This window comes from Aquarana catesbeiana, linkage group LG05, assembly GCF_042186555.1.
Source record: "Aquarana catesbeiana isolate 2022-GZ linkage group LG05, ASM4218655v1, whole genome shotgun sequence".
Taxonomy (NCBI): domain Eukaryota; kingdom Metazoa; phylum Chordata; class Amphibia; order Anura; family Ranidae; genus Aquarana; species Aquarana catesbeiana.
Window position 1 is genome coordinate 504,762,414 of NC_133328.1, and position 13,284 is coordinate 504,775,697.

General features: G+C 39.4%; 1 protein-coding gene across 1 annotated transcript in view; it reads right to left on the reverse strand.

Moving 5' to 3' along the window:
* ST18 (ST18 C2H2C-type zinc finger transcription factor) overlaps positions 1 to 13,284 on the reverse strand; it is a 599,563-nt gene that overhangs the window by 535,421 nt on the left and 50,858 nt on the right. The gene's annotated exons all lie outside the window — the stretch shown is intronic.

Below are 13,284 nucleotides of genomic sequence, written 5' to 3' on the forward strand. Positions count from 1 at the left end.
ATCTAGATATCTAGATAGCTATAAATCTATAAAATATATATATCTATATATATATATATATATATATATATATATATATATATATCTATATCTATATCTATATCTATATCTATATCTATATCTATATCTATATCTATCTAGATATATCTAGATATATATATAGATATATATATAGATATAGAGAGAGAGAGAGAGAGAGAAATATAGAGATAGGTAGATAGATAGATATAGAAATGTAAAACATTCTTTTTGAATATTTTAAGTTATCTTAATTTTTTTTCTTTACATTTAGTTAGATATTTAGAGATTTGGTTCCAGATATAGAGAGAGATCAAAAGCTTATTAACTATATTTTGAGATATTGATATCTATCTATCCGATATGTCTTTATAATTTTAAATATTGAGGTAAAATAGGAACTCTACACAAACCACTTCACTACAAATGTTGGAAAATTACTATGTACTAAAATATCTGTGTGCTAAGTAGATTAATAATTTTTTGTTTCACATAGGGGAAAAATCACTCAGCCAACAAGAAGACAGTCCACCCCAAGCCAAACATGATTGGGAAATCAGCCCAAGTCCCACTGAGGATGTGGAGGAAGGAGAGGTGGGCGACATGGGCACCCCACCAGGTGAGTGTCTGACACACCAGCTTACGGTAATCTATGCATGGCTGCCTTTTGTTTAATGTAATTTGTCTACTCTATTTTAGGGGATCTGGTTGTGCTTCCTTCAAGCAACAGTGCCACCCCCGAGGATGTGGAGGAATTAGGCTACATGGGCACCCCACCAGGTCAGTGTCCTGAGACAACAGCTTTATTTATGGTAAGGTAAACTATGTATGTGTGCATATTTCTAAAGACATTTTTTGGTTTCATTCCACTTTAGGTACAACAAGAAGTGACTATTTCACCTCTGAAAGTGCCCAACGGCTAATTGGTCAAATAATGGCCTGGAATAAAGACATTGATGAAATGCGTAATCGGCTGGATCGTATGCAGCAGGAAATGAAGGACATGATTGATGTTTTGGGTCGAATCTAAATGCCCTTTTTAAACCCCAAAACATCAATCATGTCCTTCATTTCCTGTTTTGCTGACCCCATTATGGGCCTTCTCTTTCTTTTTTTGGCTGAACATAAATGGCTGTTTAGTTAATGGGGGTATGGCGCTCCCTTGTGGGCTGTGCAAAATTCAATGACATGAACAGTGACTATGTTGAATAAATAAATAGTGATCCAAACCCAAACGGTGAGAGCTGTGAAATTCTTAATGGGTGAGACTCATATTAAATCATAAAAACTTTGTGGAAGTATAAGTATACGTGTTGGCAAACCTTAGCTTATTGCACATACCTCCATATTAGGATAGTGAGAAAAAATGAAAAAAAAAAAAAAAAAGGAAACTACTAAAGTGCTGCTGCTAAGCAGCTAATTAAAATACCAACTTCTATATATACAAAATTCGTGGCGTGTGTATGTATACCAGTGCAAAAACGGGCATATGACAGTGCAATGTATGTAATATGACAGTGCAATACTGCACCTACATATATATTTGACCGTACACTCCAACTTATAAATCTGCAATACAATGCAGTATAGTGCAATCGAGTCCAACAAGACTCTAAATGACCAGTGCAAAAACAAGTGTATAACAATGCAATATATGTATGTAATATGACAGTGCAATCCCACACATACGTGTATATGTAACCCACAATCCAACTTATAAATGTTCAATAAAGTGCAATATGTGCAGTCAAGTCCAGCAAGACTCTAGATGACGTCAAAATTTCAAATTAGGCAAAAAAGAGAAAGAAAGAGTCTGTCTCAAATAGTGCATTCCAATTTTGAATGGTAGCAAAAAAAGTTCCAACAGCTTAGTGACTTTTGGTGCCCACAGAGGTAGATCCGTGACTTCTGTGCTCCCCTTTGGCTCTTCCAGATCGATGCAGCCAGGAGAAGAAGGGCTTAGTTGCTGACCCCCATCCTGGATAACGTATGAAGTGGTAATCCGGAACTCCTGGGAGAGAGGCCATTCCACCGCAGCACCGCAGGACACCGAATAAGAGAACGGTTCTGGGATCCTAGATTGTCTATCACCCCTGCAGGGGTAGTGGAAGCTGGTGAGTGGGGAGCCAAAGGGGAGCACAGAAGTCACGGATCTACCTCTGTGGGCACCAAAAGTCACTAAGCTGTTGGAACTTTTTTTGCTACCATTCAAAATTGGAATGCACTATTTGAGACAGACTCTTTCTTTCTCTTTTTTGCCTAATTTGAAATTTTGACGTCATCTAGAGTCTTGCTGGACTTGACTGCACATATTGCACTTTATTGAACATTTATAAGTTGGATTGTGGGTTACATATACACGTATGTGTGGGATTGCACTGTCATATTACATACATATATTGCATTGTTATACACTTGTTTTTGCACTGGTCATTTAGAGTCTTGTTGGACTCGATTGCACTATACTGCATTGTATTGCAGATTTATAAGTTGGAGTGTACGGTCAAATATATATGTAGGTGCAGTATTGCACTGTCATATTACATACATTGCACTGTCATATGCCCGTTTTTGCACTGGTATACATACACACGCCACGAATTTTGTATATATAGAAGTTGGTATTTTAATTAGCTGCTTAGCAGCAGCACTTTAGTAGTTTCCTTTTTTTTTTTTTTTTTTCATTTTTTCTCACTATCCTAATATGGAGGTATGTGCAATAAGCTAAGGTTTGCCAACACGTATACTTATACTTCCACAAAGTTTTTATGATTTAATATGAGTCTCACCCATTAAGAATTTCACAGCTCTCACCGTTTGGGTTTGGATCACTATTTATTTATTCAACATAGTCACTGTTCATGTCATTGAATTTTGCACAGCCCACAAGGGAGCGCCATACCCCCATTAACTATTCATTACATGTTAGTTCTCTTTGAGGGCTTAACTTGGGGAGGCAGCATACCTTCTATTCTTCTTCTTTTCTCCCATCTCCCCCCCCCCTTTTTTCCCCTTTTTCTGCTTTATGTCCTAAGCGCATAGTTTTTGTGGTTTGATAAATGGCTGTTTAACCTAATTTAAAAAAGGAGGGCTGTTTCTCGTAAATACCTAAAAAATCCACAAAAAAATAAAACTTGATTTTCTCAAAAACCAAAAAAAAAAAAAATTGATTTTAAAAAACCAAAAAAAAAAAAAATATACTTGATTTTAAAAATACAAAAAAAAACTAAAAAAACTTGATTTTAAAAAAACAAAAAATATAAAAGTTGATTTTAAAAAAAACAAAAAAAACTAAAAAAACTTGATTTTCAAAAAAACCAAAAAAAAAAAAAAAAATTGATTTTAAAAAACCAAAAAAAAAAAAATATATACTTGATTTTAAAAATACAAAAAAAACTAAAAAAACTTGATTTTAAAAAAACAAAAAATATAAAAGTTGATTTAAAAAAAAACAAAAAAAAACTAAAAAAACTTGATTTTCAAAAAAACCAAAAAAAAAAAAAAATTGATTTTAAAAAACCAAAAAAAAAATATATACTTGATTTTAAAAAAACAAAAAAAATAACAAAACTTGATTTTCAAAAAAACAAAAAAAAAAAAAAAAAAGTGATTTTAAAAAACCAAAAAAAAAATATATACTTGATTTTAAAAAAACAAAAAAAATAACAAAACTTGATTTTCAAAAAAACAAAAAAAAAAAAAAAGTGATTTTCAAAAACCAAAAAAAAAAAAAATATACTTGATTTTAAAAAAACAAAAAAAATAACAAAACTTGATTTTCAAAAAAACAAAAAAAAAAAAAAAGTGATTTTAAAAAACCAAAAAAAAAAATATATACTTGATTTTAAAAAAACAAAAAAAAATAACAAAAACTTGATTTTCCAAAAAAAAAAAAAAAAGCCTGTTTGCGAAAATCAAAAAGCCAAAAATATTTTTTTGTGGATTAGGTAGAAATATTTAAATATAATTATATTTTTCTACATTATTAAGATATCATTATATTTTTGTCTATGAACATTTTATACTAAATGCAGAACTGAATGCATAACAACCATTAATAAAAACATCTCCTTATAGGAATTAAATAAATGTGTGATTTGTTATTTCAAGGCTCAGTATCAGTTTGGTTATAATTGTAAAAAAGTTGTTTACAGTGGCAATGGAGCTTAGAGGACTCAGTAAAGAGTCGGTTAAGCTTTTTTCTGGAAGAAGTGGGATTAATGGATTTGTGGAGGGCACGGAACCCAGGCGTGCTGCAATATACTTGCTGTTCTGCATCTTACTCCGTGCTTTCAAGGATAGACCTAGCCCTAGGAAATGATAGGGCTCTCCAGATGGTAGAAAAAATAACATACTGGCCAAGAGGCATCTCAGACCACTCACCTATGGTAGTCATTTTAAATCTTGGGGAGCCTAGGCCCCGGAAGTACTGGAGTATAAGCCCGTACTGGTTTGAAATTATTAAAAAGACGGATGGGATACTTTCCTCCTTAAGGGAGTTTGTTGAGATCAATCAGGGAACGGTGTCCCCTTCTACGCTATGGGACGCCCTTAAGGCTTTTCTTAGGGGGGTCCTGATACAGCAGATAGCTACATTCAACAAAGAGGCTAGAAGGGAGGAGGAGAGCCTGTTGAGAGACGCTCTTGAAGCAGAAAACAACTATACTTGCAACCCAAACCCGGAGACGGAAAGTATCTGGCAAGAGAAACAACAAGCATATAAATCAGTGGTTTTACAGAAAGCAGAAACCAGGCGGTTACTCCAAAGACAGGAATCTATGGTGGAGGGCGAGAGAATGGGAAGGACACTGGCTATGCTAGCAAAATCCAATGCAGCTCCATCCACGGTCCTCGCGATTAGATCCCAGAGCGGTGGGGTAGTATCAAGCACCTTAAAAATAGTACAAGCCTTCAGGGATTACTATAAAAAACTGTATTCCTCCCAGAAGAGGGGTAAGGAGGCCAAGATGGAGGACTTCCTAAGGGGGTTAGACATCCCCACCATATCACAAGAAGAAAGAGATATATTAGATGCCCCAATATCTATAGCAGAATTATACCAAGCAGTAGCAGGCATGGCAACCCATAAGTCGCCCGGACCAGATGGTCTTCCAATTGAGACCTACAAACACTATGGTGAAGTGTTGATGCCCGAACTGCTGAAAGTTTTGGGGGGGGCGCTTGAGGGGGGCCAATTACCTGCCTCAATGCTAGAAGCAACTATTATTGTATTACAGAAAGAAGGGAAAGATCCCTTGGATATGGCCGCCTATAGACCAATTTCTCTTTTATGCACGGACGTAAAAATTCTGGCCAAAGTGCTGGCAGCAAGATTGAATGGAGTTATCCATAAGCTGATCCACGAGGACCAGGCGGGCTTCATAGCCAATAGATCCACGAGCCTGAATATTAGAAGGGCGTTTTTGAATGTACAGACCCCAATGGTGAACGAGGGTTCGAGAGCGTTGATGACCCTTGATGTATCCAAGGCTTTTGATAGCGTGGAGTGGGGCTATATGTGGCGCGTGCTGGAGATCTTTGGATTTGGCCCTGCCTTTATAGGGTGGATTAGAATGCTATATACTCGACCCAAGGCAAGATTAAAAATTAACAACGAATTGTCAGACTGGTTTGAGCTGGAGAGGGGGACGAGGCAGGGGTGCCCACTCTCCCCTCTGTTGTTTGCACTAGCGATGGAACCCCTGGCCATTTCCATAAGGGGAAGTCGAGCGATAACCGGCTTCCAGAGAAAAACAGGCGAGGAAAGAATCGCATTGTATGCGGATGACATTCTGTTATTTTTGGGAGACTCGAGGAAATCGCTACCGGGAGCAATGAGGATAGTGGAGGACTTCGGCAGTTTTTCTGGCTTCGAGATAAACTGGGAGAAATCAGAGTTTCTACCGATAGACCCCTTAAATGAGACAATAGCACCTGGTATGCCTCAGGTGGCAACAGTGGAAGCTCTGAAGTACCTAGGGATTGTCCTGACGAAGGACCCTGTTCTATATATCAGTAAAAACCTTGTCCCTCTATTAACAAAATTTAAACAAAAAATAGGAATTTGGAGACGCCTGCCTCTATCAGTTGCAGGAAGATGTAGCTTAATAAAAATGATATGGATGCCACAACTGCTATACGTCTTACATAATTCCCCTGTCTGGATAAGTAAGAAGTGGTTTAAAAAAATTGACAGTCTCTTTAGGGAATTGATTTGGAAGGGGAAACAAGCCAGGATCCGTCTTGGAGTGCTCCAGCTCCCTACCCAGGAGGGGGGCTTTGCCCTCCCACATCCCGAGAGTTATTTTTACTCAACTCAGTTGCAGCAATTATTGGGCTGTGGGATACCGAAAGGAGGCACCCCTAATGGCAAGTTACTATTGTTGAGCTCCACACATAATACAATTATTGAAGCCCTAGAGGCGGACGCGTTCCATGATAAATTTCCAACAATTAAATTGATAACCAAACTTTGGAAAACAGTTAAGAAAAAGATGGGGTATGGAGCCTTAACAGCCTACTCTCCTATTTGGAACAACCATAATTTGCAGGAAGTTCTTAAGATAGGCATATTTAGAGAGTGGGAGAAGCTTGGCCTCAGTAAGCTAAGTCAATTATATAACGACTCTGGGTTAAAGAAATTTTCAGAACTGGTTGGGGAGTTTAAGCTTCCCCGGGGGTCTTTCTTCCTATATGTCCGGTTGGAACATGCCCTTAAAGCACAATTTAAAGCCCAGACCCCGAGATGGGAAGAGATGCCTCTATTTCAGTGCATAATTCAAATAACCCCCACTAGAGGGGTAATTTCAAGAATTTATGACCAATTAAGCAAATCGGTTAATAGCAGGGAAATACTCCTTCGGGTAAAGGCTAAATGGGAAGAGGAGGTGGGAGGAATGACCCAGGAACAATGGGCGAGAATTTTGGAGTTGGGAGCACAGGTTTCTGTGACCCCTTCACAGAGACTCTCACACTTAATGCTGTTAAACAGAGCCTATTATACTCCTAAAAGACTTTTTAAATTTGGGAGAAGGCCCAATGACAACTGCCCCAGGTGTCGAAGGACGGGAGATCTCATTCACATGGTGTGGAGGTGTCCCAAGCTGTTTAGATACTGGGAGGAGGTGACTGGGAACTTGGGAAATATTTTCGGTACGACAGTGGCAAACGAGGCCTTGGTTTGTATTCTGGGGCATAGAAGAGTGATGGGAGAAAGGTTGAGTACTACCTTAGCTGTCACGCGGGCCCTGTTTCAGGCTAGAAAGTTGATAGCACTTAGATGGCAGGTAAAGGAGCCCCCCACCGTGAAAGACTGGATCTCTACAATGAATGAAACCTTGGGTAGGGAAAGAATGGAGTACATAAAAAGGGGCAATCTTCAGGAATTTGAAAGCATGTGGAAGATGTGGATAGAGAAAGTGAAGAGTCATTAATAGTGGGATCTGCATAGACACGGAATAGACTGAGGGATGGGCTTAATATAGGTATATAGGCAACTGGTATCCTTGCAGGCAAAGGATCCTATAATAAAGTGTTTCTGGATATGCACATTTTTAGTTAAATATATAGCTTAGTAGGGTATAGGATAAACATATAGGGAGTAGGTGGGGGGGGGGGGGATCGGGGTATTAGGGCATAGGTAATTTGGTACACAATACAGGCTGGGTCAGTAGAAGATGGGCACAGGGAGCCCACAAGTTCATTTTTACAAACCTCTCTTCTTGTATTTTTTGTTGGTGTTTTTGTCCTTTTTCTTCCTTCTTACGGGTCCCTTTGGTTATCGAGTCCTAGTTAGTGGGGCTTACGAGATGGAAGGGACAGAGGACTTGTTGGTAAAGAGGCGTAATGGAATCCGTTGGTCATTATGGCGATATAAAAAAAAAAAAAACTAAAAAAACTTGATTTTAAAAAAACAAAAAATATAAAAGTTGATTTTAAAAAAAACAAAAAAAACTAAAAAAACTTGATTTTCAAAAAAACCAAAAAAAAAAAAAAATTGATTTTAAAAAACCAAAAAAAAAAAAATATACTTGATTTTAAAAAAACAAAAAAAATAACAAAACTTGATTTTCAAAAAAACAAAAAAAAAAAAAAAAAAAGTGATTTTAAAAAACCAAAAAAAAAAAAATATACTTGATTTTAAAAAAACAAAAAAAATAACAAAACTTGATTTTCAAAAAAACAAAAAAAAAAAAAAAAAGTGATTTTCAAAAACCAAAAAAAAAAAAAATATACTTGATTTTAAAAAAACAAAAAAAATAACAAAACTTGATTTTCAAAAAAACAAAAAAAAAAAAAAAAGTGATTTTAAAAAACCAAAAAAAAAAAAATATATACTTGATTTTAAAAAAACAAAAAAAATAACAAAACTTGATTTTCCAAAAAAAAAAAAAAAAGCCTGTTTGCGAAAATCAAAAAGCCAAAAATATTTTTTTGTGGATTAGGTAGAAATATTTAAATATAATTATATTTTTCTACATTATTAAGATATCATTATATTTTTGTCTATGAACATTTTATACTAAATGCAGAACTGAATGCATAACAACCATTAATAAAAACATCTCCTTATAGGAATTAAATAAATGTGTGGTTTGTTATTTCAAGGCTCAGTATCAGTTTGGTTATAATTGTAAAAAAGTTGTTTACAGTGGCAATGGAGCTTATTTAGACATTTAAAATTAAAATACAGTTGGCACTACAACTGCTCGACCATAACCTAGGAGACAGCCCAAAAGAAAGGCAAGCAATAAATATAATGCAAGATTTCCTCAATATTTTTTTTATTGTAAAAAATTATATATCCTGGCCCATTGCAATGGCCCCCCTACCCATAAAATAATTAACATATTGCTGTCTAACTTGACGGGCACTTTGGGGGGCCAAGCCAGTACGGACAGTATCCAGGCCCGTAAGGTTGGCTTCTATTTGTCCGGCCTCAGGCCCAACTGTGCCTATATAATTCGGAGAATGTTTGTTTAAAAAGTTGTGCAGAATGCAGCACGATAAAATGATAAAATTAAGTTTGTATTCCGCCAAATTAATGGCTGTTTGAAACAGGTGGAACCGGCTGGCCAGAATTCCAAACGCATTCTCAACCACTCTTCTAGCTCTGGCCAGCCGGTAATTAAAAACCCTCCTCTCCGGGGTGAGGGTTCTTTGGGGGAATGGCCTCATGAGGTGCTTGCTGAGAGCGAAGGCTTCATCGGCAATGAAGACAAAGGGGAGTCCTTCCACGTTATCCTCATCAGGTGGCAATCCCAGGCCACCACTCTGGAGACGCTGGCAGAACTCCGTCTGGGCAAATACTCCTCCATCCGACATCCGGCCATTCTTCCCCACGTCCACATATAAAAAATCATAGTGTGCCGACACCACCGTCATTAAAACAATACTGTGGAACCCCTTATAATTAAAATAGTATGACCCCGAATGGGGTGGTGGCACAATGTGGACATGTTTCCCATCTATAGCCGCTCCACAATTGGGAAAGTCCCAACGGCTGGCAAAATGGGATGCCACAGTCTGCCATTCCTGTGGCGTTGAAGGAAACTGGGGAATCAAACAAGAAAACCAAAATCAATTAATTTGGAAGCTAACATTGCAATAAAATTAGACAATTCAAAACATTATTCCCCAGCATCAGTATAACATTAAATAATTTAATTCTTCTGGAATAACTAATATGGAAAGGCACACTTATCAGATTGCTCACCCCCTCTGATGGAACATTGATTACATTTTAGGGGGTTGTGAAATCCCTAAAAAAGATTACTTTTAGGACACGCAGGAATTTAGGGACTAAAAAGGCTACAAGACTGCAGTTGTCGCACTCTGCAGGTGCAGTTGCTAACCAGCTTACAGTAAATGAGGTAATGTAAAAAGGCATTCATGTTGCAAGGAGTACACAATCACAGGCAAGGGCAATTAATGAAAACACTTTGAGGCTTGCATATGATTTGATGATGGAAATCAGCAGAGCTTCTGCTCATTTACTAAAGCACTGGAACAAATGCACTTGTAGAGTGCACATGCATTTTGCAAACTGCAACATATATTTGCTTTAGACAAATCAACACCACAGAACATTCAAGCAAATTTTAACGAGGGTGGGGGGGGTGGGTTGTGAAATCTAGATAATTGCTAATTAGCAGCACACTATTTGGAGTGAGTTTAGGTGGGGGTGGGTGGGGGGGTTGTGAAATCAAGATAATTGCTAATTAGCAGCACACTATTTGGAGTGAGTTTAGGTGGGGGTGGGTGGGGGGGTTGTGAAATCAAGATAATTGCTAATTAGCAGCACACTATTTGGAGTGAGTTTAGGTGGGGGCGGGTGGGGGGGTTGGGAAATCAAGATAATTGCTTATTAGCAGCACACTATTTGGAGTGAGTTTAGGTGGGGGTGGGTGGGGGGGTTGGGAAATCCAGATAATTGCTAATTAGCAGCACACTATTTGGAGTGAGTTTAGGTGGGGGTGGGTGGGGGGGTTGGGAAATCCAGATAATTGCTAATTAGCAGCACACAATTTGGAGTGAGTTTAGGTGGGGGTGGGTGGGGGGGTTGGGAAATCAAGATAATTGCTAATTAGCAGCACACTATTTGGAGTGAGTTTAGGTGGGGGTGGGTGGGGGGTTGGGAAATCAAGATAATTGCTAATTAGCAGCACACTATTTGGACTGAGTTTAGGTGGGGGTGGGTGGGGGGGTTGGGAAATCTAGCTAATTGCTAATTATAAGCACACTAAATACACTCAAACAAAATACATTCTAAATGAGTAGACTAGGTGGATATGTTCCCATCACTTCATGCTGGGAAGGTTATTGAAGGAAAATATACATGCATGACAAAAAATAACAGGAAAAAAATCCAGCATGTGTGAGGATAAAAAGGGGACATTCACACTATATTGCAATGATGGTAAGTAGTGTTTGAAGCAAGAAATACATTACATTATCAAAGATTACATAAAAGAACATGTGATGCTAATAAAAGAAAAATATCTTACCTTAATATAGTCCTTCTGCAGGACCTGGATGATGGCAGAACAGGTCTCTGGGATAATGATCCCCAGAGCCTGGGGGGAGATGCCTGTCGAGAACTTAAGGTCCTGCAGGCTTCTCCCTGTGGCCAAATACCGCATGTAGCGACCAGCCTCTGCTCCGGAGTGATGGCTTGCCTCATGCAGGTATCCTGCCTGCTGATATAGGGGGTCAGCAAAGCCAACAAACGGTCAAAAACGGGGTCCGTCATCTGGAGAAAGTTCCTGAAATCCTCAGGATTATTCTCACGGATCTCACGGAGCAAAGGCATGTGACAGAACTGGTCACGCTGAAGCAACCAATTCTTGGTCCATGAACTCCTCCTCGCCCTGTTCATGGACTGGTCTTGGGCTGAAGAATAAACTACAGCACCAAGCACATACAATGCACGAGCTCTACGACGAGTACGTACAGGTAACATGGTTTCAAAACGGTCGGCTGGTCAGAACGTACTAAACAGAACGCACTGAAGAACAGCAAGGCCTGTGAAGAACGACCTGAAAATCAGGAACGAGCGGCCAATAAAACAAAGATTTCTCAATGCCAACTGACCAAACGCACTGAAAAGCAGATACAAACCTCACAAGCACAGACTGAACAACAGTTAAAACGAACTGAAAAATACGAGTCTCACAAGCGCGAATCGTCTCTCACCAAACTTCTACTAACACGAGATAAACACGAGATTAGCAGAAGGAGCCCAAAGGGTGTCGTACGGGCTATTGAACTTCCGTTTTATAGTCTCGTCGGACTTGGTGTACGTCACCGCGTACTAGGCTGTCGTACTTTTGTGTGGTCGTGTGTAGGCAAGTCCGTTCGTAAGAAAGTCTGCCACAAGTCCGCCGAAGGTACGTCGGAAGTATGTCGGACAGGCTGTCGGACTTTTGTAGACGAAAAGTCCGACCGTGTGTACGCGGCATAACAGGTTTTCTTCTAAGATTGCCCTGTATTTGGCTCCAACTATCTTCCCTTCAACTCTGATCAGCTTCCCTGTCCCTGCTGAAAAAAAGCATCCCCACAACATGATGCTGCCCACACCATGTTTCACGGTGGGAATGGCGTGTTCAGGGTGATGTGCAGTGTTAGTTTTCTGCCACACATAGCGTTTTGCTTTTAGACTTTCTTCCACATGTTTGCTGTGTCCCCCACATGGCTTCTTGTAAACAGCAAATGTGACTTCCTATGGCTTTTTATTCAACAATGGCTTTCTTCTTGCCACTCTTCCATAAAGGCCAGATTTGTGGAGTGCACGACTAATAGTTGTCCTGTATGTAGACAGATTCTCCTACCTGAGCTGTGGATCTCTGCAGCTCCTCCAGAGTTACCATGGGCCTCTTGGCTGCTTCTCTGATTAATGCTCTCCTTGTCCAGCCTGTCAGTTTAGGTGGACGGCCATGTCTTGGTGGGTTTGCAGTTGTGCCTCTTTCCATTTTCGGATGATGGATTGAACAGTGCTCTGTGAGATACAGAGTATTGGTAACTGTAAGCGCAAACACACAAGTCCATATATAACAGGAGGTATAAAGGGCTGAGCAACTTAGTCCATAGGGGACAGGCTGAAGGTTCAAGGGTTAATTGGTAACCGGTAATGTAATGGTTAAAGTAGGCTGGTAGGCTAGGCGGCTGCTGTCCTCAGAGAGCTGGCTCTGTGATGGATGAGAGAGGGGTAGAGAAGGAAGCGCCACCTGAGTGTAGTATTAACAAATGATGTTTAATGACACCAGGTAAAAACACACTTACAGGATAAAAACATATAAAAGGCTCATCTGTATAGGTATGTGGTCCTCGGTGTTCCCTCTTGAGGCCTATTGAAGGAGCAGTGGCTCCTAGCGCGTAGCCTTCTCTCAACCTCCCTGCTAGCCCTCCTCCCTGGACGATCCCTCCCCTGGATACCGAACCCAGAAGCAGACGGACGACCTGTGATGTCATGCACGCTCCATGCGCGCTCCACGCCGGCCCCTAGTCTCTTCCTGATGGTCACAGAAGGAGCTCCCGGCTGGTAATCCACCTTCTGCAGCCCAGCATCCCTGCAGCGTCACCACCACAGGATCAGAGGGAACACCGAGCACCACATATCTATACAGATGAGCCTTTTATATGTTTTTATCCTGTAATTGTGTTCTTACCTGGTGTCATTAAACATCATTTGTTAATACTACAATCAGGTGGCTCTTCCTTCTCTACCCCAGTGCTCTGTGAGATGTTCACAACTTGGGATATTTTTTA